Source organism: Castor canadensis, chromosome 2 (genome assembly GCF_047511655.1).
Source record: "Castor canadensis chromosome 2, mCasCan1.hap1v2, whole genome shotgun sequence".
Taxonomy (NCBI): Eukaryota; Metazoa; Chordata; class Mammalia; order Rodentia; family Castoridae; genus Castor; species Castor canadensis.
Window position 1 is genome coordinate 116,819,630 of NC_133387.1, and position 25,045 is coordinate 116,844,674.

Here is a 25,045-nt window from a genome sequence, read left to right on the forward strand (position 1 = left end):
AACTATTTTCCAAGTTATCTATTTTTTTTATGATCAGTGATTTACCTTTCTGATTAGTGTTTGCTTTATATTACCATTTGTGAGTCTGTTGCAGATCTCAACCTGCAACATGCATGCTCCCTCACTTGAATATCCTTGAGAACTAGTGATAGCATGACTTCAGGAACACATTGAATCTAAAAGTGGAGAGTAGATGGTGGTTATCAGGGGCTTAAGTTGGGAAGGTTAGGGCCATGTAGGTCAGAGGATGCAAATTTTTAGTTAGGAGAAATAAGTTCAAGAGTGCAACATGGTAACTGTGGTTAATTATAATGAATTGTACTCTGAAAAATCACTGAGATAGAAAACTTCAAGTGTTGCTATCATGAAAAAACCAAGCATGTGAAGTAAACCATGTGTTAATTGCTTTGAATTGGCACTATGATTTGAATAAGTGCCCCCCAAACATCCATATATGAAAGCTTGATCCCTAAGTGGCACTCTTGGCAGGTGATGGAACCTTTAAGAGGTAAGTCACTGGTGGCTGCCCTTGAAGGGTATGTAGGACTGCAGCCTCTTTCTTTTTCTTTCATTGCTTCCTGTCCACCATAGGATGAGCAGCTTTATGTGCTTCTATCATGACGTCCTGCCTTGCCACAGGCACAAAATAACAAGGCCAACCCACCATGGACTGAAACCTGCAAAGCCATGAGCGACATAAGCCTTTCCTCTTAAGCTGGCTATCTCAGGTATTGTGTTAAGTGACACAAAACTAACTTATTTGACCTTTTCTTAATGCCTATATATTTGAAAACATCAATTCTTTTGTATGTGATAAATATTGTCAGTTAAACTCAAAATTAAAAAAAAAATTAGAGAAAACAAAAAAAAATCTAGTGTCAAACAGTTAACATTACAGATCATTTGTGGAATATCAGTGAAATAAAATTAAGGCGATACCAAACACAGCCATCCCTCCCTCTTTGAGAAAGAACATTCTCTGAAAGAGATTAGTAGACAATGAAGACACTGTGAGGAACCAAAAAGATGTTCACTAAGACAAAGTGACATGGCAAGAAAAAGGCTAGTGTCAAAAGAAAGCAAAGGGAGGCCACAAAAATGAGTCCAAGCAGTAGATTTCCATCGCTACACTGCCATACAGGAGGATTTGCTTAGCTTCAATTCTTCTCTCTCCAGATGGCTGAGCAGGCAGGACTGTGGAAGTTAGAAATTAAAGTTTGTGCAAAAGGTTACATAAGATGGCAGTGCTTTTTTGTTTTCTTTCTGATAACTATTTTATGTCTTCAGATTTTTCCTTGCAAACTGGTATGTCATTGACTGGGATAGGTAAATGAAGAGTCAATGTGAATTTCCCCTCTAAACCAATCTCTAACATGACTCTTTTTAATCCTTACTTAACAACGTGACAGTGTGTGATAAGGAGGCATCAGATAAACTACCCAGATGTAAAGTAAAAGTGGCATCTTTGGAAAATCTTGGAAGACATATAAAGTAGCTTTAGCAGGGAATAAGATGATGATCTTAAAAATGCAAGTGAGAAGATTGAACAGAGTTGTTTTTTCAGTGCTGGGGACCTTAGAACAGAGATTTTTATGAAAAAAAAAATGAAAGCATCAAAGATATCCTGCAATAAAGCTGTATTTCTAAGAAACAAATTAATATATTTTTTTCAATGAAAACACTGAAGTATAAGAGAAGTGGACTATATTAACAAGAGAAAAGGCTTTTTCTTTAAATATATTTATTATGAGTTGTAGGAGAAAAGCTTAAGATATTTTCTGATGTGGATTCTTCACAGCAGTCAAAGAAATGTAGCAGCCATGAAGCGTGCAAAGAATACAGAAGAAAACTGTATGAAATACTGCAGCTCTCTGAGTATGAAGAGCTTGAAGTGCTGGTCCTAATATACAACTAGCTGTAGACAGGACCCACCTAGCACATCTCTTGGCTCTTCAAAGAGAAGAAAGTATGGGAAACTCCACCCTCTGGCCCCTAAAAAAGAAAGTTCAGTGTACAGAAGAATCTGGAATAGTTATTGATAGGCAAAGGAGGTGAGCTGGGTTTCTCTGAGGGCATTACCAAGAGCCACAGAGAAATTACAGCATTGAATGTTGGGTGACTCACCTCAGCCTTGAGTATGATCAGGTCTTTCAGAAGGCTGCACATGTCCTATATTAGTTACCTGTTGCTGCTGCAATAAATAACCACAACTTAGGGAGTCAAAACAACACAAATTTATCTTAAAATTATAAAGGACAGAAAGCCTAGTCTGTCTTATGCAGCTAAAACAAAATGAGCAGAACTGCATTCCCGCTTGGCTCTGTAGGAGAATCTATTTCCATGTCTTTCCCAGCTTCTAGAGGCTATCATTATTCCCTGGTTCTTGATTCTGTTCCTCCACCTTCAAGGTCAGCAATACTAGGTCTTGTCTTTCTCATGCTACTAAACTTCCACTATTCTGCCTCCTTTGTCCACATTTAAAGATCCTTATGAATAGAGTGGGCCCACCCACACAATATTCTTCCCATCTCAGATCTATAAGTTAATCACTTCTACAAAGTCCATTTTACCAGTAAAGTTAACATATTTGTATTTTCTGGGAATTGGTATGTGGAAAATATTTTGTGGGAGGTGCTATGGTTTAGATCTTAAGTGTACCCAAAAGGCCTATGTGTTTACCACCTGTTTCCCAGAGTGATGCTATTGGAGGATGGTGAATACTTTAGGAAGTGGGACTTGGTGGGAGGTCTTTAGAACAGTGGGCATGCTCTCAGAAAAGGGGATGGTAGGATTCCTCTTTCTCTCTCTTTCTCTCTCTCTGACTCTCTCTCTCTCTCTCTCTCTCATGACTGTTGATAAAGTAAGGACTTTTGCTATCCCACACATTTCCCACTATGATGTTTTGACTGACCACAAGCCCAATGCAACAGGACCAACTAATAGTGGTCTAAAAACTTCAAAAACTGGGCCAGAGGCTGGGGGTGTAGCTCTGTGTTAGAGGACTTGCTTAGCATGCACAAAGCCCTGGGTTCAATCCCTAGCACTGCAGTGGTAGCAGGGGGAGGAGAGTTTGTAGCTGGGTGTGGTGCCTGAGATCAGGAGTCTGAGACAGGAGGGTAATAAGTTTGAGGCAACACCCTGCCTCAAAAAAATGCTAGCCAAATTAATTCTTTTTTCTTTATAAGTTGATTTTCTCAGATATTTGTTAGAATGATAGGAAGCTGACTAACACAGGGGATCATTGTTATGCTTCTCATAGTCCCTAAGCATGATGCAGTACTCCCTGGGGCCTGACCAAAGCAGGTGCACAACCCTCAAGATGAACATGTCATCAGTAGAGTTCTACAGGATTTATACAAATGGAAACCTAGTATCAAGCAATCAATGGTCAACAAACACATGAGGAGGCAAACTGCACATGTGGGAGACAGCAGATACCAGTAAATAGCAGATTCTTACTCAAGGAAAAAGACATAGATTATCAAGAATGAGCACAAAGATAATTAAGAAGACTCAGAGAAAGAAATGTGCACACACACACATCACACACCAAATTGGAAGATACAACAGAAGGAAGTACACAGGATGTAGCACAGAAGTACAAGACCATGGAAATCTTTTGTTAAAATTAAGCTACAAGCAAAAGAAAACTAGGATATCTAAATTCTATCTGAACAGAGTCCCAGAGAGAAAAGACAAAGGAGAGAGGGAAAGGGGTCCTTGGAAGGAGGGAAAGGGGAAGGGAGTGAGGGCTAGAGGGAAAGAGAAAGGGAGAGAGAGAATGAGAAAGAGACTAATGTAAGAGAAGCAATATTTGAAAAGATAATGACTGTGAATTTTTAGAAATTAAGAGAAAATCCATAGTTTCAGTATGTTCAACATACATTAAATTCAAAATAAATAGTCTAGGCCACTTTTACTACCATTATCATTGCAGCAACTATCTTTCTACAGGTGTAGCTGACCACATCTTGCTGTGACTCACATCCCTTGCTTTCTGTCCTGACACATCTCAGATGTTTGGGAGAACCTGATGGACAGGCACAATTTTATCAAGTCTGAAAATTCAAGGAGATTAACACTTCATGGAATAATCCTTGATCACTGGGGAAGAGGAATTGGTGGTAAATGTTCCCCAAGTGAATCCCACATAGCCAATTCTCAGGTCTAAAAAGTACCTCAGAGGGTCACAGAGAGCTCAAGCCCAGTTTTCCACAGCATGACTACATCTATAATATACCTTTGCATTGGGTCTTCTACCTCTTTATCTCATTTTTTCCCAATCTCATTTTTCTTTTCCCTGACTCAGTGCCCAAAATAAATTCTCCTTTCCAAGCTTATATCTGAGGCTCTGATTTCTGGACAGGGGAGAATCAGAACTAATACCAAAAGTATAGGCTCTGATTTCTGGACAGGGGAGAATCAGAACTAATACCAAAAGTCATTCTCCAATACACTACATAATAGAAAGAATTAAAATTATCCAGAGAGAAAAATCACCTAAAAAGAAATGACCAGAAGAAAGACCATCAGAATGACAAGAGCTATGCAATAATAAGGGCTCAAAAGACAATAGAATAAGACTTCAAAAAGCTGACATAAAACAGCTATTAGTCTAGAACTGTACACCAATAAAATCATATTTTAAAACCAGAGTAAAATAAAGAAATCTTAGGTAAATAGGGAACTAGAACATTTACCAACAATATACCTACACTAAGAGAACTTTTGAAGAACTTTCTTCTCAAAGTAGAAAAATAAAGTTAGAAAAAATGTTTCAGGGATAAAAGAATGTCAGCAATAGAAACTGACAAACCTGCACAAATCTAAATAAGAGAAACTTCAATGGTATAATAAAAGTGATGTCCAATTTGAAGGCTAAAGAATAAAAAGAATAGTCCTGGGCAACAATACATATATGGAAAAAGGGAGCAATCAAAGTTAAAACGCTGCAAGCTTCCTACAGCATTTGGGAAAGAGATTAAGATAGTAACGTTAGACTTGGATAAAATACATAAACATAGTTTAAATTTTAGCACAAAAATTTAAATAGGATTTTCAATTTCCAAATACTTAGAAGGGTAAATGGAATATATAATGAAGAACAAAGAATTAGCAAAGTGGAAAAATGAAGAGCCAAAACATAAAATGAGAGAGATAGTTTCAAGTATATGTGGGAACCCAAAAAATATAGAGGATCTCTTCATTAAAATACAGAGATTGTCAGTCTGACTCAGAAAATAAAAATAAAATAAACCCATCTCTACACTGCTTTCAAAAGGACTACATAAATCATAACTGTACAGAACAGTTGAAATTAAAAGTTTGGAAAATTTCACTAAGTACATCCTACCAAAAGTATATTTCTAAATGCTTACAATGAAAAGTTGTAATATGTGCAAAGGAATTCAAATGTGGGAGAGATTAAAAATAAAAACAGACATCTGTAAAATAGAAAACAAGATAAATAAAGCCACAAAGGTAGAAGACAAACTCAAAGAAAGTCCAGTTAAGTCCCATAACACTCAACCAGCTGCTTTACAATTTTACATGGGAATAAAATCAGGCAACACACTCTTGAAGTAGGAGGAAGTTGGGAGAGCAGGTAGGAAGGGTGACTTGCTCTTCAGACTTCACAATTTTCACAAGTATCTAGTAATGAAGACAGTGGAATAGGACCAGGCACAGAAAATATTACCAGCAGAGCTGAGTAAAATATCCAGAAACAGACTTGTGAATGCATATGTTTTTATTCTTGTCTGCAATTTCTCCTGAGAAACAGTAGGAATTGAATTCAAGAATAAAAGCATAAGAAGACAAGAGTAAAAGTCTATAGAATTAATGGAGCTGGGAAAATATTAATTTCATTACTATTTATTTTAAAAATTTGATAAATTGAACCTTAACATAAAGGTAAAGTTTTAAACTTTTAGACTATAAGAATTTTAAAGAAACTAAAAAGACACGCCTCAATCTAGAAGGGGAAGTTTGTGAAAACATAGTCCATAGAAGATGAACATAGTGAATGTCGCCTTTACTTCCAAGGCAAAAGAAAAATGATCAAAAGACATAAATAGAGGAGGGAAAAGACCCAAATCAGTAAAATCAGAAACACAAAAGGAGAGATAACAACAAACACCAAGGAAATCCAGGGAATCATCAGAGACTACTTTGAGAACCTATATTCCAATAAATTTGAAAATTTTGAAGAAATGGACAAATTTCTAGATACTTAAGACCATACAAAACTGAACCAAGAGGATATTAATCACCTGAATAGATCTATAACACTACATGAAATTCAAGCAGCAATAAAGAGTCCGGAGATTCCAAGATGGTGGCTAGAGGTAGGAAGCAGAAAGCGACCCTCCTATAGTGAAATCTTGGAGAGACTCTGGAGACACACTTTGCAGGCATAATCACCGAGAACAGGCATAACTTTGACCCCTCCACATCTCCAGCCGGTGCAGAGAATCTCCACTTCACGTTAAACGGAGAACCGAGGAGGGCCCCCGGGGCCGCCAGTGGCTGGCGCCCATACGGCTTGGGAAGACGTGGACCAGGTGAGCTTCATGGTACCGCAGTAGCCCCACAGACAAGCCTGGGCCAGAGCAGCATAGCCCCCTGGACAGACTGACCTCCACCCGGGAAAAAAAAAGAGAGAAACTGAGTAATAAGCAATAAGAACAGTTAAGACACGCTGGAAAGATGGTGGGGCGCCCTGAGTGCTGAAGATTGGGGGAAGGGAATCCTTCCTGGGACTGTAAATAAACAAGCTGGGCAGGCCGGAGAGGCTCTGGCGGGAGCAGGGCGCACACCCAGCAACCAGGAGCGGGGAAGCTTGTGAGAGGAGGGAAGACCCACTTCCCACGTGAACTGTAAACAAACATGGCGGCTGGCAGGAGCAGCAGCACCGCCCAGTAAGCAGGAGCAGGAAAGCTTCTGAAAGTGGCAGTGGGAGGGAACTTCAGAGGAGAGTGGGGAAGACCCACCTCTCACATGAACTGTAAATAAACACACAGGCCTGACAACACGGGGGCAGTGTCACCTTTCCCAGTGCTTGGAAAGGGGAAAGCCTGTAGCAGAGGCTCCCGCACAGGAGAACTCTGAGCAAACAAAGCCTGTGGGACCAGGTGAGTGCTAAGTTCACCCCAGAGATCTGCATAAATAACACCGCTAGCTACAGGCTAGCATTTAGAAATATACTTTTGGTAGGATGTACTTAGTGAAATTTTCCAAACTTTTAATTTCAACTGTTCTGTACAGTTATGATTTATGTAGTCCTTTTGAAAGCAGTGTAGAGATGGGTTTATTTTATTTTTATTTTCTGAGTCAGACTGACAATCTCTGTATTTTAATGAAGAGATCCTCTATATTTTTTGGGTTCCCACATATACTTGAAACTATCTCTCTCATTTTATGTTTTGGCTCTTCATTTTTCCACTTTGCTAATTCTTTGTTCTTCATTATATATTCCATTTACCCTTCTAAGTATTTGGAAATTGAAAATCCTATTTAAATTTTTGTGCTAAAATTTAAACTATGTTTATGTATTTTATCCAAGTCTAACGTTACTATCTTAATCTCTTTCCCAAATGCTGTAGGAAGCTTGCAGCGTTTTAACTTTGATTGCTCCCTTTTTCCATATATGTATTGTTGCCCAGGACTATTCTTTTTATTCTTTAGCCTTCAAATTGGACATCACTTTTATTATACCATTGAAGTTTCTCTTATTTAGATTTGTGCAGGTTTGTCAGTTTCTATTGCTGACATTCTTTTATCCCTGAAACATTTTTTCTAACTTTATTTTTCTACTTTGAGAAGAAAGTTCTTCAAAAGTTCTCTTAGTGTAGGTATATTGTTGGTAAATGTTCTAGTTCCCTATTTACCTAAGATTTCTTTATTTTACTCTGGTTTTAAAATATGATTTTATTGGTGTACAGTTCTAGACTAATAGCTGTTTTATGTCAGCTTTTTGAAGTCTTATTCTATTGTCTTTTGAGCCCTTATTATTGCATAGCTCTTGTCATTCTGATGGTCTTTCTTCTGGTCATTTCTTTTTAGGTGATTTTTCTCTCTGGATAATTTTAATTCTTTCTATTATGTAGTGTATTGGAGAATGACTTTTGGTATTAGTTCTGATTCTCCCCTGTCCAGAAATCAGAGCCTATACTTTTGGTATTAGTTCTGATTCTCCCCTGTCCAGAAATCAGAGCCTCAGATATAAGCTTGGAAAGGAGAATTTATTTTGGGCACTGAGTCAGGGAAAAGAAAAATGAGATTGGGAAAAAATGAGATAAAGAGGTAGAAGACCCAATGCAAAGGTATATTATAGATGTAGTCATGCTGTGGAAAACTGGGCTTGAGCTCTCTGTGACCCTCTGAGGTACTTTTTAGACCTGAGAATTGGCTATGTGGGATTCACTTGGGGAACATTTACCACCAATTCCTCTTCCCCAGTGATCAAGGATTATTCCATGAAGTGTTAATCTCCTTGAATTTTCAGACTTGATAAAATTGTGCCTGTCCATCAGGTTCTCCCAAACATCTGAGATGTGTCAGGACAGAAAGCAAGGGATGTGAGTCACAGCAAGATGTGGTCAGCTACACCTGTAGAAAGATAGTTGCTGCAATGATAATGGTAGTAAAAGTGGCCTAGACTATTTATTTTGAATTTAATGTATGTTGAACATACTGAAACTATGGATTTTCTCTTAATTTCTAAAAATTCACAGTCATTATCTTTTCAAATATTGCTTCTCTTACATTAGTCTCTTTCTCATTCTCTCTCTCCCTTTCTCTTTCCCTCTAGCCCTCACTCCCTTCCCCTTTCCCTCCTTCCAAGGACCCCTTTCCCTCTCTCCTTTGTCTTTTCTCTCTGGGACTCTGTTCAGATAGAATTTAGATATCCTAGTTTTCTTTTGCTTGTAGCTTAATTTTAACAAAAGATTTCCATGGTCTTGTACTTCTGTGCTACATCCTGTGTACTTCCTTCTGTTGTATCTTCCAATTTGGTGTGTGATGTGTGTGTGTGCACATTTCTTTCTCTGAGTCTTCTTAATTATCTTTGTGCTCATTCTTGATAATCTATGTCTTTTTCCTTGAGTAAGAATCTGCTATTTACTGGTATCTGCTGTCTCCCACATGTGCAGTTTGCCTCCTCATGTGTTTGTTGACCATTGATTGCTTGATACTAGGTTTCCATTTGTATAAATCCTGTAGAACTCTACTGATGACATGTTCATCTTGAGGGTTGTGCACCTGCTTTGGTCAGGCCCCAGGGAGTACTGCATCATGCTTAGGGACTATGAGAAGCATAACAATGATCCCCTGTGTTAGTCAGCTTCCTATCATTCTAACAAATATCTGAGAAAATCAACTTATAAAGAAAAAAGAATTAATTTGGCTAGCATTTTTTTGAGGCAGGGTGTTGCCTCAAACTTATTACCCTCCTGTCTCAGACTCCTGATCTCAGGCACCACACCCAGCTACAAACTCTCCTCCCCCTGCTACCACTGCAGTGCTAGGGATTGAACCCAGGGCTTTGTGCATGCTAAGCAAGTCCTCTAACACAGAGCTACACCCCCAGCCTCTGGCCCAGTTTTTGAAGTTTTTAGACCACTATTAGTTGGTCCTGTTGCATTGGGCTTGTGGTCAGTCAAAACATCATAGTGGGAAATGTGTGGGATAGCAAAAGTCCTTACTTTATCAACAGTCATGAGAGAGAGAGAGAGAGAGAGAGTCAGAGAGAGAGAAAGAGAGAGAAAGAGGAATCCTACCATCCCCTTTTCTGAGAGCATGCCCACTGTTCTAAAGACCTCCCACCAAGTCCCACTTCCTAAAGTATTCACCATCCTCCAATAGCATCACTCTGGGAAACAGGTGGTAAACACATAGGCCTTTTGGGTACACTTAAGATCTAAACCATAGCACCTCCCACAAAATATTTTCCACATACCAATTCCCAGAAAATACAAATATGTTAACTTTACTGGTAAAATGGACTTTGTAGAAGTGATTAACTTATAGATCTGAGATGGGAAGAATATTGTGTGGGTGGGCCCACTCTATTCATAAGGATCTTTAAATGTGGACAAAGGAGGCAGAATAGTGGAAGTTTAGTAGCATGAGAAAGACAAGACCTAGTATTGCTGACCTTGAAGGTGGAGGAACAGAATCAAGAACCAGGGAATAATGATAGCCTCTAGAAGCTGGGAAAGACATGGAAATAGATTCTCCTACAGAGCCAAGCGGGAATGCAGTTCTGCTCATTTTGTTTTAGCTGCATAAGACAGACTAGGCTTTCTGTCCTTTATAATTTTAAGATAAATTTGTGTTGTTTTGACTCCCTAAGTTGTGGTTATTTATTGCAGCAGCAACAGGTAACTAATATAGGACATGTGCAGCCTTCTGAAAGACCTGATCATACTCAAGGCTGAGGTGAGTCACCCAACATTCAATGCTGTAATTTCTCTGTGGCTCTTGGTAATGCCCTCAGAGAAACCCAGCTCACCTCCTTTGCCTATCAATAACTATTCCAGATTCTTCTGTACACTGAACTTTCTTTTTTAGGGGCCAGAGGGTGGAGTTTCCCATACTTTCTTCTCTTTGAAGAGCCAAGAGATGTGCTAGGTGGGTCCTGTCTACAGCTAGTTGTATATTAGGACCAGCACTTCAAGCTCTTCATACTCAGAGAGCTGCAGTATTTCATACAGTTTTCTTCTGTATTCTTTGCACGCTTCATGGCTGCTACATTTCTTTGACTGCTGTGAAGAATCCACATCAGAAAATATCTTAAGCTTTTCTCCTACAACTCATAATAAATATATTTAAAGAAAAAGCCTTTTCTCTTGTTAATATAGTCCACTTCTCTTATACTTCAGTGTTTTCATTGAAAAAAATATATTAATTTGTTTCTTAGAAATACAGCTTTATTGCAGGATATCTTTGATGCTTTCATTTTTTTTTTCATAAAAATCTCTGTTCTAAGGTCCCCAGCACTGAAAAAACAACTCTGTTCAATCTTCTCACTTGCATTTTTAAGATCATCATCTTATTCCCTGCTAAAGCTACTTTATATGTCTTCCAAGATTTTCCAAAGATGCCACTTTTACTTTACATCTGGGTAGTTTATCTGATGCCTCCTTATCACACACTGTCACGTTGTTAAGTAAGGATTAAAAAGAGTCATGTTAGAGATTGGTTTAGAGGGGAAATTCACATTGACTCTTCATTTACCTATCCCAGTCAATGACATACCAGTTTGCAAGGAAAAATCTGAAGACATAAAATAGTTATCAGAAAGAAAACAAAAAAGCACTGCCATCTTATGTAACCTTTTGCACAAACTTTAATTTCTAACTTCCACAGTCCTGCCTGCTCAGCCATCTGGAGAGAGAAGAATTGAAGCTAAGCAAATCCTCCTGTATGGCAGTGTAGCGATGGAAATCTACTGCTTGGACTCATTTTTGTGGCCTCCCTTTGCTTTCTTTTGACACTAGCCTTTTTCTTGCCATGTCACTTTGTCTTAGTGAACATCTTTTTGGTTCCTCACAGTGTCTTCATTGTCTACTAATCTCTTTCAGAGAATGTTCTTTCTCAAAGAGGGAGGGATGGCTGTGTTTGGTATCGCCTTAATTTTATTTCACTGATATTCCACAAATGATCTGTAATGTTAACTGTTTGACACTAGATTTTTTTTTGTTTTCTCTAATTTTTTTTTTAATTTTGAGTTTAACTGACAATATTTATCACATACAAAAGAATTGATGTTTTCAAATATATAGGCATTAAGAAAAGGTCAAATAAGTTAGTTTTGTGTCACTTAACACAATACCTGAGATAGCCAGCTTAAGAGGAAAGGCTTATGTCGCTCATGGCTTTGCAGGTTTCAGTCCATGGTGGGTTGGCCTTGTTATTTTGTGCCTGTGGCAAGGCAGGACGTCATGATAGAAGCACATAAAGCTGCTCATCCTATGGTGGACAGGAAGCAATGAAAGAAAAAGAAAGAGGCTGCAGTCCTACATACCCTTCAAGGGCAGCCACCAGTGACTTACCTCTTAAAGGTTCCATCACCTGCCAAGAGTGCCACTTAGGGATCAAGCTTTCATATATGGATGTTTGGGGGGCACTTATTCAAATCATAGTGCCAATTCAAAGCAATTAACACATGGTTTACTTCACATGCTTGGTTTTTTCATGATAGCAACACTTGAAGTTTTCTATCTCAGTGATTTTTCAGAGTACAATTCATTATAATTAACCACAGTTACCATGTTGCACTCTTGAACTTATTTCTCCTAACTAAAAATTTGCATCCTCTGACCTACATGGCCCTAACCTTCCCAACTTAAGCCCCTGATAACCACCATCTACTCTCCACTTTTAGATTCAATGTGTTCCTGAAGTCATGCTATCACTAGTTCTCAAGGATATTCAAGTGAGGGAGCATGCATGTTGCAGGTTGAGATCTGCAACAGACTCACAAATGGTAATATAAAGCAAACACTAATCAGAAAGGTAAATCACTGATCATAAAAAAAATAGATAACTTGGAAAATAGTTTCAACTTTTATGGAAAATGCACTTGTTATTCAAATTAAGAGCATAAAATGAGATCTTCAAGTTTAAGTAAAGAAAATTTAAGTAGTAGGAAATATAGTTAATATACAATCATCAAACAATGGCCAACATTGTTGTTTATGAATAAAATTATTTTAAACACCAATATAATATCTTTTATGAGTAATAGGTGGCAAAATACCTGGTGTATTAGAGGACAAGGTGGTGCAATCATTCATAACATGCATGAGAGAATTCCAAGATGGCGGCTAGAGGTAGGAAGCAGAAAGCGACCCTCCTATAGTGAAATCTTGGAGGGATGCTGGAGACACACTTTGCAGGCATAATCACCGAGAACAGGCATAACTTTGACCCCTCCACATCTCCAGCCGGTGCAGAGAATCTCCACTTCACGTTAAACAGAGAAACGAGGAGGGCCCCCGGGGCCACCAGTGGCCGGCGCCCATACGGCTTGGGAAGACGTGGACCAGGTGAGCTTCGCGGTACCGCGGTACCCCCTCAGACAAGCCTGGGCCAGAGCAGCATAGCCCCCTGGACAGACTGACCTCCACCCGGGAAAAAAAAAAAGAGAGAAACTGAGTAATAAGCAATAAGAACAGTTAAGACACGCTGGAAAGAGGGTGGGGTGCCCTGAGCACTGAAGATTGGGGGAAGGGAATCCTTCCCGGGGCTGTAAATAAACAAGCCAGGCGGGCCGGAGAGCCTCTGGCGGGAGCGGGGCGCACACCCAGCAACCAGGAGCGGGGACACTTGTGAGAAGAAGGAAGACCCACTTCCCACATGAACTGTAAACAAACATGGCAGCCGGCAGGAGCAGCAGCACCGCCCAGTAAGCAGGAGCAGGAAAGCTTCTGAAAGTGGCAGTGGGAGGGAACTTCAGAGGAGAGTGGGGAAGACCCACCTCTCACATGAACTGTAAATAAACACACAGGCCTGACAACACGGGGGCAGTGTCACCTTTCCCAGTGCTTGGAAAGGGGAAAGCCTGTAGCAGAGGCTCCCGCACAGGAGAACTCTGAGCAAACAAAGCCTGTGGGACCAGGTAAGTGCTAAGTTCACCCCAGAGATCTGCATAAATAACACCGCTAGCTACAGGCTGAGAGCAGCAGGCAGGCAAGCCACAGTTGCAGATACCACTCTCAGAACTGTCTCCAGATGCTTTTTTTTCTTTTTCTCCCTACCTTTGATGAGAGAACAACCGAATTACACCTGCAAGCCGAAAAACTTACTGAAACTGTATTGCATTTGAACTGGGGACACTTGGTGGGGCTTTTGTGTGTGTGTGTGTGTGTGTGTGTGTGTGTGTGTGTGTGTGTGTGTGAGTGTGTATTTTGTTCTACTTTATGCATCCCCTTTGATGAGACAACTACAGAACAACATCTGAGGCACCAACTCCAGGACTGGAGATTGAGACGGACACCCAAATTATTAAGACTGAAACTGCATTGCATATAAACTTAGAAGCTTTTATTTTAATTCATTTTTTATATAGATATTACTTTCATTTACTGATTTTTTATTTTTTTATCTTTGATTTTCAATCCTCTCTCTGTCCCTCTAATGTCTGTTCAGCTTACTGTCGATTAGTACACTAACACTCCCTGTTTATACCTTTGAAACTCTCTTGTCTGATACCTTGTTCTGCTTTCTCCCTCTTGTCTGTATATTTGTTTTCCCCTTTTCTTTAACTTCTTGCTTTCCATCTCAGCTCACTCTTCCATTCTAAATATTACCATTGTTATTATTACAAGCTAGAAAATACTTAATTACACACAGTACAGGGACAGTAACAACACCAAGGACAATGACGGAAAGACAGAAAAAACAGGGAAACCAGTTTCCCCACAGCAAAAAATTAGTACAGGAACCAGAGGGGAATGAAGAGAACAGAAACTCAGATCCAGACTCCAACAAAATGAAGATAAACTATGCCAAAGGACCCAATGAAGCCCACAAGAATAATTTAAAAGAAGACATACTACAAGTACTCAACGAGAATTTTATAGAGATGATACTGGATAGGGTCAACCAAAATGTACAGGAGACACTCAAGAAATTCCAAGACAATAAAAATAGAGAATTTGAAAAAGCAAAAGAAGAAATAAAGGAAACCATAGAAGCACTGTATAAACACCAAAGTGAAAGAGAGAACACAATGAATAAATGGATAAATGAACTCAGGACAAAAATAGACAACAATAAAGAAGAAAGCTGCCAGGATATGGAAAACCTCAGAAAAAAGAATGAAACAGAACTGCAAAACAAAACGGAAGGCCAATCCAGCAGAATAGAACAAACAGAAGACAGAATCTCAGAACTTGAAGATGAAATGGTAATTAAAGGAAAAACCGAAGAACTATTAATTAAACAACTCAAGACCTGTGAAAAGAAAATGCAAGAACTCACTGACTCCATCAAAAGACCAAACTTGAGAATCATGGGCATCGAAGAAGGAGAAGAGGTGCAAGCGAAGGGAATGCGTAATATATTCAACAAAATAATAATGGAAAATTTCCCAAATCTAGAGAAAGATATTCCCATACAAATGCAAGAGGCCTCCAGGACACCAAACAGACCAGATCAAAATAGAACTACTCCACGACATATCATCATTAAAACAACAAGTTCAGAAACTAAGGAAAGAATATTGAAGGCTGTAAGAGAGAAAAAACAAGTAACATACAAAGGTAAACCCATCAAAATCACAGCAGACTTCTCAACAGAAACATTAAAAGCAAGAAGAGCGTGGGGTGAGATCTTCTGGGCACTGAATGAAAATAACTTCAACCCCAGGATACTCTACCCAGCAAAGCTATCATTCAAAATAGATGGAGCAATAAAAGTCTTCCATGATAAGCAGAAACTAAAACAATATGTGACCACAAAGCCACCATTACAAAAGATTCTGCAAGGGATCCTGCACACAGAAAGTGACACCCAACTTAACCATGAAAAGGCAGGCAGCACCAAACCACAGGATAAGAAAAAGCAAGACAGTAGAGAGTAACATCAAGTTAGGTACACACAATCAAACCTTCAAACAACTAAGACAACTAAATGGCAGGAATCACCACATACCTATCAGTACTAACACTTAATGTTAATGGACTTAATTCACCCATCAAAAGACACCGTTTGACAAAATGGATTAAAAAAGAAGATCCAACAATTTGTCGCTTACAGGAGACTCATCTCACCGACAGAAATAAGCATATGCTTAGGATGAAAGGCTGGAAGAAGATTTACCAAGCCAATGGCCCCAGAAAACAAGCAGGAGTAGCAATACTTATCTCTGACGAAGTAGACTTCAAACCTACATTGATCAAACGAGATAAAGAAGGACATTCCATACTAATAAAAGGGGAAATAGACCAAAAGGAAATAATAATCATCAATCTGTACGCACCCAATGTCAACACACCCAATTTCATCAAACATACCCTGAAAGACCTAAAAGCATATATAAACGCCAACACAGTGGTTGTGGGAGACTTTAACACTCCATTATCATCAATAGATAGGTCATCCAAACAAAAACTCAATAAAGAAATCCAAGATCTAAAATATGCAATAGATCAAGTGGACCTAGTAGATGTCTACAGAACATTTCATCCAACCTCTACACAATATACATTCTTCTCAGCAGCCCATGGAACCTTCTCCAAAATAGATCATATCCTAGGGCACAAAGCAAGCCTCAGCAAATATAAGAAAATAGAAATAATACCGTGCATATTATCTGACCACAATGCAGTAAAAGTAGAACTCAAAAACAAAAGTAAAGACAAAAAACATGCAAACAGCTGGAAACTAAATAACTCATTACTTAATGAAGAATGGATCATCGATGCAATAAAAGAGGAAATTAAAAAGTTCCTGGAAGTCAATGAAAATGAAAACACAACCTACTGGAACCTATGGGACACAGCTAAGGCAGTCTTGAGAGGAAAGTTTATAGCCATGAGTGCATATATTAAAAAGATTGAAAGATCCCAAATCAATGACCTAATGATACATCTCAAGCTCCTAGAAAAACAAGAACAAGCAAATCCCAAAACAAATAGAAGGAGAGAAATAATAAAAATAAGAGCTGAAATCAACGAAATAGAAACCAAAAAAAACCATACAAAGAATTAATGAAACAAAAAGTTGGTTCTTTGAAAAAATAAACAAGATCGATAGACCCCTGGCAAACCTGACTAAAATGAGGAGAGAAAAAACTCAAATTAGTAGAATTAGGAATGCAAAAGGGGAGATAACAACAAACACCATGGAAGTCCAGGAAATCATCAGAGACTACTTTGAGAACCTATATTCAAATAAATTTGAAAATCTAAAAGAAATGGACAGATTTCTAGATACATATGATCATCCAAAACTGAACCAAGAGGAAATTAATCACCTGAATAGAACTATAACACAAAATGAAATTGAAGCAGCAATCAAGAGTCTCCCCAAAAAGAAAAGTCCAGGACCTGATGAATTCTCTGCTGAATTCTATCAGACCTTTAAAGAAGAACTGATACCAACCCTCCTTAAACTGTTCCATGAAATAGAAAGGGAAGGAAAACTGCCAAACACATTTTATGAAGCCAGTATTACACTTATCCCAAAACCAGGCAAAGACACCTCCAAAAAGGAGAACTATAGGCCAGTCTCCTTAATGAGCATTGATGCAAAAATCCTCAACAAAATAATGGCAAACCGAATTCAGCAACACATCAAAAAGATTATTCATGGAATTTTATGCAGCCATGAAGAAGAACGAAATGTTATCATTCGCTGGTAAATGGATGGAATTGGAGAACATCATTCTGAGTGAGGTTAGCCTGGCTCAAAAGACCAAAAATCGTATGTTCTCCCTCATATGTGGACATTAGATCAAGGGCAAACACAACAAGGGGATTGGACTATGAGCACATGATAAAAGCGAGAGCACACAAGGGAGGGGTGAGGATAGGTAAGACACCTAAAAAACTAGCTAGCATTTGTTGCCCTTAACGCAGAGAAACTAAAGCAGATACCTTAAAGCAACTGAGGCCAATAGGAAAAGGGGACCAGGAACTAGAGAAAAGGTTAGATCAAAAAGAATTAACCTAGAAGGTAACACCCACACACAGGAAATCAATGTGAGTCAATGCCCTGTATAGCTATCCTTATCTCAACCAGCAAAACCCCTTGTTCCTTCCTATTATTGCTTATACTCTCTCTACAACAAAATTAGAGATAAGGGCAAAATAGTTTCTGCTGGGTATTGAGGGGGGGAGCGGGAGGGGGTGGAGTGGGTGGTAAGGGAGGGGGTGGGGGCAGGGGGGAGAAATGAACCAAGCCTTGTATGCACATATGAATAATAAAAGAAAAATGAAAAAAAAAAAAAAAGTAAAGAAAAAAAAAATAAATAAAAGTATTTAGAGTTAGGTATTCATAAACAAAAAAAAAAAAAAAAAGATTATTCACCACGACCAAGTAGGCTTCATCTCAGGGATGCAGGGGTGGTTCAACATATGAAAATCAATAAACGTAATAAACCACATTAACAGAAGCAAAGACAAAAACCACTTGATCATTTCAATAGATGCAGAAAAAGCCTTTGATAAGATCCAACATCATTTCATGATAAAAGCTCTCAGAAAACTAGGAATAGAAGGAAAGTTCCTCAACATTATAAAAGCTATATATGACAAACCTACAGCCAGCATTATACTTAACGGAGAAAAATTAAAACCATTCCCTCTAAAATCAGGAACCAGACAAGGATGCCCACTATCTCCACTCCTATTCAACGTAGTACTGGAATTCCTAGCCAGAGCAATTAGGCAAGAAGAAGGAATAAAAGGAATACAAATAGGGAAAGAAACTCTCAAAATATCCCTATTTGCAGACAACATGATCCTATACCTTAAAGACCCAAAAAACTCTACTCAGAAGTTTCTAGACATCATCAATAGCTATAGCAAGGTAGCAGGATATAAAATCAACATAGAAAAATCATTAGCATTTCTATACACTAACAATGAGCAAACGGAAAAAGAATGTATGAAAACAATTCCATTTACAATAGCCTCAAACAAAATCAAATACCTAGGTGTAAACCTAACAAAAGATGTGAAAGACCTCTACAAGGAAAACTATACACTTCTGAAGAAAGAGATTGAGGAAGACTACAGAAAGTGGAGAGATCTCCCATGCTCATGGATTGGTAGAATCAACATAGTAAAAATGTCGATACTCCCCAAAGTAATCTACATGTTTAATGCAATTCCCATCAAAATTCCAATGACATTCATTAAAGAGATTGAAAAATCTACTGTTAAATTTATATGGAAACACAAGAGGCCACGAATAGCCAAGGCAATACTCAGTCAAAAGAACAATGCAGGAGGTATCACAATACCTGACTTCAAACTATATTACAAAGCAGTAACAATAAAAACAGCATGGTACTGGCACAAAAACAGACATGAAGACCAGTGGAACAGAATAGAGGATCCAGATATGAAGCCACACAACTATGAGCAACTTATCTTTGATAAAGGAGCTAAAAATATACGATGGAGAAATAGCAGCCTCTTCAACAAAAACTGCTGGGAAAACTGGTTAGCAGTCTGCAAAAAACTGAAACTAGATCCATGTATATCACCCTATACCAAGATTAACTCAAAATGGATCAAGGATCTTAATATCAGACCCCAAACTCTTAAGTTGATACAAGAAAGAGTAGGAAATACTCTGGAGTTAGTAGGTATAGGTAAGAACTTTCTCAATGAAACCCCAGCAGCACAGCAACTAAGAGATAGCATAGATAAATGGGACCTCATAAAACTAAAAAGCTTCTGTTCATCAAAAGAAATGGTCTCTAAACTGAAGAGAACACCCACAGAGTGGAAGAAAATATTTGCCAACTATACATCAGACAAGGGACTGATAATCAGAATATACAGGGAACTTAAAAAACTAAATTCTCCCCAAACTAATGAACCAATAAAGAAATGGGCATGTGAACTAAATAGAACTTTCTCAAAAGAAGAAATTCAAATGGCCAGAAAACACATGAAAAAATGCTCACCATCTCTAGCAATAAAGGAAATGCAAATTAAAACCACACTAAGATTCCACCTCACCCCTGTTAGAATAGCCAACATCAGCAACACCACCAACAACAGGTGTTGGCGAGGATGTGGGGAAAAAGGAACCCTCTTACACTGTTGGTGGGAATGTAAACTAGTACAACCACTCTGGAAAAAAATTTGGAGGCTACTTAAAAAGCTGGACATCGATCTACCATTTGATCCAGCAATACCACTCTTGGGGATATACCCAAAAGACTGTTACTCCAGAGGCACCTGCACATCCATGTTTTTTGTGGCACTATTCACAATAGCCAAGTTATGGAAACAGCCAAGATGCCCCAGCACTGACGAATGGATTAAGAAAATGTGGTATCTATACACAATGGAATTTTATGCAGCCATGAAGAAGAACGAAATGTTATCATTCGCTGGTAAATGGATGGAATTGGAGAACATCATTCTGAGTGAGGTTAGCCTGGCTCAAAAAACCAAAAATCGTATGTTCTCCCTCATATGTGGACATTAGATCAAGGGCAAACACAACAAGGGGATTGGACTATGAGCACATGATAAAAGCGAGAGCACACAGGGAGGGGTGAGGATAGGTAAGACACCTAAAAAACTAGCTAGCATTTGTTGCCCTTAATGCAGAGAAACTAAAGCAGATACCTTAAAGCAACTGAGGCCAATAGGAAAAGTGGAACAGGTACTAGAGAAAAGGTTAGATCAAAAAGAATTAACCTAGAATGTAACACCCATGCACAGGAAATCAATGTGAGTCAATGCCCTGTATAGCTATCCTTATCTCAACCAGCAAAACCCCTTGTTCCTTCCTATTATTGCTTATACTCTCTCTACAACAAAATTAGAAATAAGGGCAAAATAGTTTCTGCTGGGTATTGGGGGGGGAGAGGGAGGGGTGGAGTGGGTGGTAAGGGAGGGGGTCGGGGTAGGGGGGAGCCTTGTATGCACATATGAATAATAAAAGAAAAATGAAAAAAAAATAACATGCATGATGTAAATGAATGCAATATTCTTTTTTGTGGTTCAGAATTCAGGACTTCACACTTGCTAGACAGGTGCTCTACTGCTTGAGCCATGCCTCCAGCTCAAACTGTAGGCTACCAATGGAATATTCTTGAAATTAGTTTATTAGCACCTATCATAAGAAAAATAGCAGACACACATCCTGACAAGCAAAAATGCCTTTGCTCATAATTTTACTTTTGGAATTTCAAGCTAAGGATTCTTTGTAAAGGTAAAATGATAATTATTGTAATATTTGTATATACTAGCAAATATTGGCATTAATCTTAATATTGTATAGTAAGTAAAAGTTGAAATGAATTTAGAATACATAATTTATAATAATATAGAGTTTATGCAACATACAAATGCTTGACACACAAAAGCAAAATATATATTCAGTTGCATGTTATTATTACAGCACCATAGAAGTTATTTTTTTTATCTAAAGTGAAATCATGGAAATAGTTCAGCATTTTGTGGTAGCATTGATTTAAGTTAATAGTTCAGCAAACTTTAAAATTTATTATATCCTTAAATATTGCATAATTTACAAAATATTTTAATTCCTTAGAATTGACATTGATAGTACTAAAAGTCTTTGCAAATGCTATGTTCTGTCTATCAACCCCCACCCCAAACTGCTACATGGAAGCTCGACCCTTCCTTTCAGTGCAAAATGAAGACTGCACAACATGCCTGGGAACAGGATTGGACTGTGTTTGTAGGAGCACTGGTCTGGCCTCTTTTCCTATTACCAGATGTGGTCAGGTTATATGACTGCTCTTCCAGGTACAGGGTCTTGGTTTGTACTCTGTTTCCCAGTCGACCTATGTTTGGTGTTGCTTCCAGCTCTTTCCTTGTATAAGGTTTTGCTAGAATTTTCTTGTGTTTAGAGTCATGCTTTATAGAATTCAGATGAGCCTGTTTTTCTTTCTTTTTTTTTTTGTGCTATGAATGCCTACCAGTTATCAAGAATTGCTGTGCTCCCTTCTCTTCCACTTGTGATTAAATTCTTTGTCTACTGAGGCCACAAGGTCAACAGTTCATCTGTTGGATGAACTTAGACTTCTGGAACTCATTGAGTAGACTCCGTTACAGCTCTACCCACAGTCTCTTCAAAACTCCACACCTGATACGGAGGTGTCTCCTGGGCAACTTATTTATTTATTAGCTTTCAGCATGAATATTTCTTACTTAGGAATTTTCATGTGACCTGGAAAGGAGGATGAAGACCTGAGAGCATGGTGTACCCCAACATATTTAAGCAATAGCATCGTGGGCTGTCCGGGATCTTGTTTCCTAAGACACGTGTGTGAACTACAAGGACCTAGTTGGAATAGTTGGCGTCTGTTGGCCCATTCCAAGGACATGCTTAGGTGTTCAATTGCCAGAGCCGTTGCAACAGTTCTAAATGCAGTGTTCCACTGTAATTAGAATAATCTCAAACAATGCAAAGCACACACTTCTGATGAGCTTCATTTTGCCCTCAGACTTCCCACATTAGCTATTGAATTCCAGATCCCCTCTCCCTGAAAAATAAATGGTGAAATTGTGATTATAGATGAGTAATCATGAAAGTACTTTATACTTAGGCTATGTTTGAATGTCACTTGGAATTCAGGTGCTTGTCTGGAACTTGGCATCTTACAATTGGAAGGGAAAGACTGCAGAAAGAAAGGTACTACATTCCAAAACATGACATCCGAGCACTAGTTAAAGAAATAGTTTGATCATCTGTAAGCTTGACATTTTGACCTAAATTAAACATGTGTATCTTTTCAGCCACATTTGGGCATCTCAAGAGCAATCTCAGGTATTGATAATGATTTATTAATCATTATATGAGTTATTTCACTCATAACTTTAATATAACAACTGCTCTAAGTATGGGCTGGACACTGAGTTGTGCAATTTACAAGTGTTACCTCCTTAAACCCTTGACATAGTTATTTTTATCTTCATTATCCAGAAGAGTGATGTATAGAAGCTGTTAACATCCCTTAGTAAGTAAAAGCCTTAGTAAATTCTGAGACTAGGTTCTATGGCTTTAATTTGAACCAATCTGTAGCCTAGTTCCAGAGATTCACCCATACGTTTTTCACCACACTGTGATACATGACCAATACAAACAAACACAACTTTGAAAAGTCAAAACAGGTGTCCAGGCATAGTAGTGCTAAAGCCCATATCCTTATTCATGAGGGTGATCCTGGTGTTTTTATTCTACTCTGTCTCCTTATCTAGCTCACATTGTTTTAAGTAGTGAAGGTATTACTGAAAAATGTGTTAGAAATCTTTCTGTTGCTGTGACAAAATACCTGGGACAATCAATTTATAAGGAGGAAAGGTTTATTATGGCTCACAGTTTCAGAGGTTAGAGTCCATAATCATTTGGCCCTGTTGCTTTTGGGCCTGAAGAGGCAGAACAACATCATGGCAGGTGGTGCATAGGGGAGGAAATCTGTTTACCACATAGTGGCTGGGATGACGATTGAGTTGAACATATAGATTACTTTCAGTCATATAGCCATTTTTCACAATATTCATTCTGATGACCAATGAGTATGGGATTTCCTTCATCTTCCAATGTCTTCTTTGATTTCTTTCTTCAGTGATTTATAGTGTTTGTTGTATAGGTCTTTCATTTTCTTCATTAAATTTATACCTAGGTATTTAAAATTTTTAATGTTATTGTGAATGGCATTGTTTTCCTGATATCTTTCTTAAACTGTTCATTGTTGGTGTATAGAAATGGCAGATTCCCATGTGAACAGTATGGCTGGGGATCCCAGAACTCTCTGTGCTGTGAGTTTTCACATCCCCTTAATTGCTAAGGCTCAGATCTCTGGAGCTCTCTGCCAGTAAAGGCTAGATGCTTTGTTTTGGAAATCTTCCACAAGCAGTTAGGTGGGATCACCACTTCCCTACTCAGCTCCCTTTAACTTCTCAGCTTACTGCAAGTGAAAGCTTCTTTGTGATCAGGTGTCCTGATCAATGATTGTTCCTTGATTTCAAGATCCCCAAGTACCTCAGACAGCAATCAAGAAGCCTTCTCTCAAGATGGTGCCTTGTCACAGCTCTCTGTGGTATAGGAAATTAGGCGTTGTCTTGTTTGCTGCTGGCCGTTGCTCAAGGGAAATTACTGCCCTGTCATCTCCCTGAACTGGTGTTAGGGTTTGCAGGCGGTGCAGTTATTGTTCCAGAGCTAGGTCTGCCAATCTGTTACAGCAGCTGCCTGGTTTACCTTGCGGTGGAGGCTTCTAGTTTCCCTCTCCCCAGGGGTAGGCTGGGGCTGGAGCCCTGATTGAGGCCTCATACTATTTCTTGATTTACACTGTCATCGTTTTGATTTGCTGTGTTTTTCAGATATCTTGTCACTCTTTTGTGTTTCTCAGTGTTCTTCCTCTCTTTGGCACTTCTATATGTAGTGCCTTCTTTGTGATCCAAACTCCTCTTATATTTGTGTGTGTGTGTGTTTGTATTTCATGACGTAGGAGCCAAGATTCAGTTTTTTTCACAGGCGTATCTCCTGTTGACTCTACTCTTTGTACTGTTATAAGCCTGGTAATTCTATTTGTTTGCATCAATTTCTGGACTCTGTTCATTTTATTGGTCAATTTGTCTCTCCTCAAACCATACTGCTGCAGAAGAGCTTCTACTGGGTCATCCTTTGAAGAGATGTCTTTTAAGACATTACACTTTTAAGGCCAACATTCTTTAAATACTCACAGTGGTATAGAAGTAGTGGGGGTGCTTTTCATTCAAGGGTAAGGCAGCAAGACCTTGGCTTTACTGCCACCCGGGGTTGAAGCAAGGCTTAATTTATAGGCTGGCGTAAATATTACAAGGCAAAATAAAAACCAAAGTGATGACCAATGTGAGGGAAGGACAGAGTTGCATATGTAGCATGCACCAAAAGACAAATAGACTCTAGCACCAAGTCTGTGGGGATGGTTAAGATACCCAGGAGAACTGTCAGAAAATCTTCCTGTGTGTGAATGTTGCTAGTGGACAATATCCATGCGCGCATAATGTTAGTTTTTTTGGAAGATTACTGGCAAGACGTACAAATGTGATTTCACCTTCCAGACTCTGTCCTTGAGTAACCAATAAGCCTGGAGGACCCCAGAGACAAACCTGAGGCCAAGAGCTCAAGCGGGTTGAAGGTCCCAGCATTGGGCCTTAGGTCCTGGAACAGGGAGAGTGCTTGACCTTCAGAAAGAGACCCTGTGAAGGAAGGCTTATGTTTTAGAGATACTGAGTCTACTGGTTGGTTCTATGCTTGGGCATAGGTATTTGCTGTACGGAATTCTTCTAAGAGGTTGGTCCCCCGATACCAGCAGATTAACAGGAACTGTAGCACT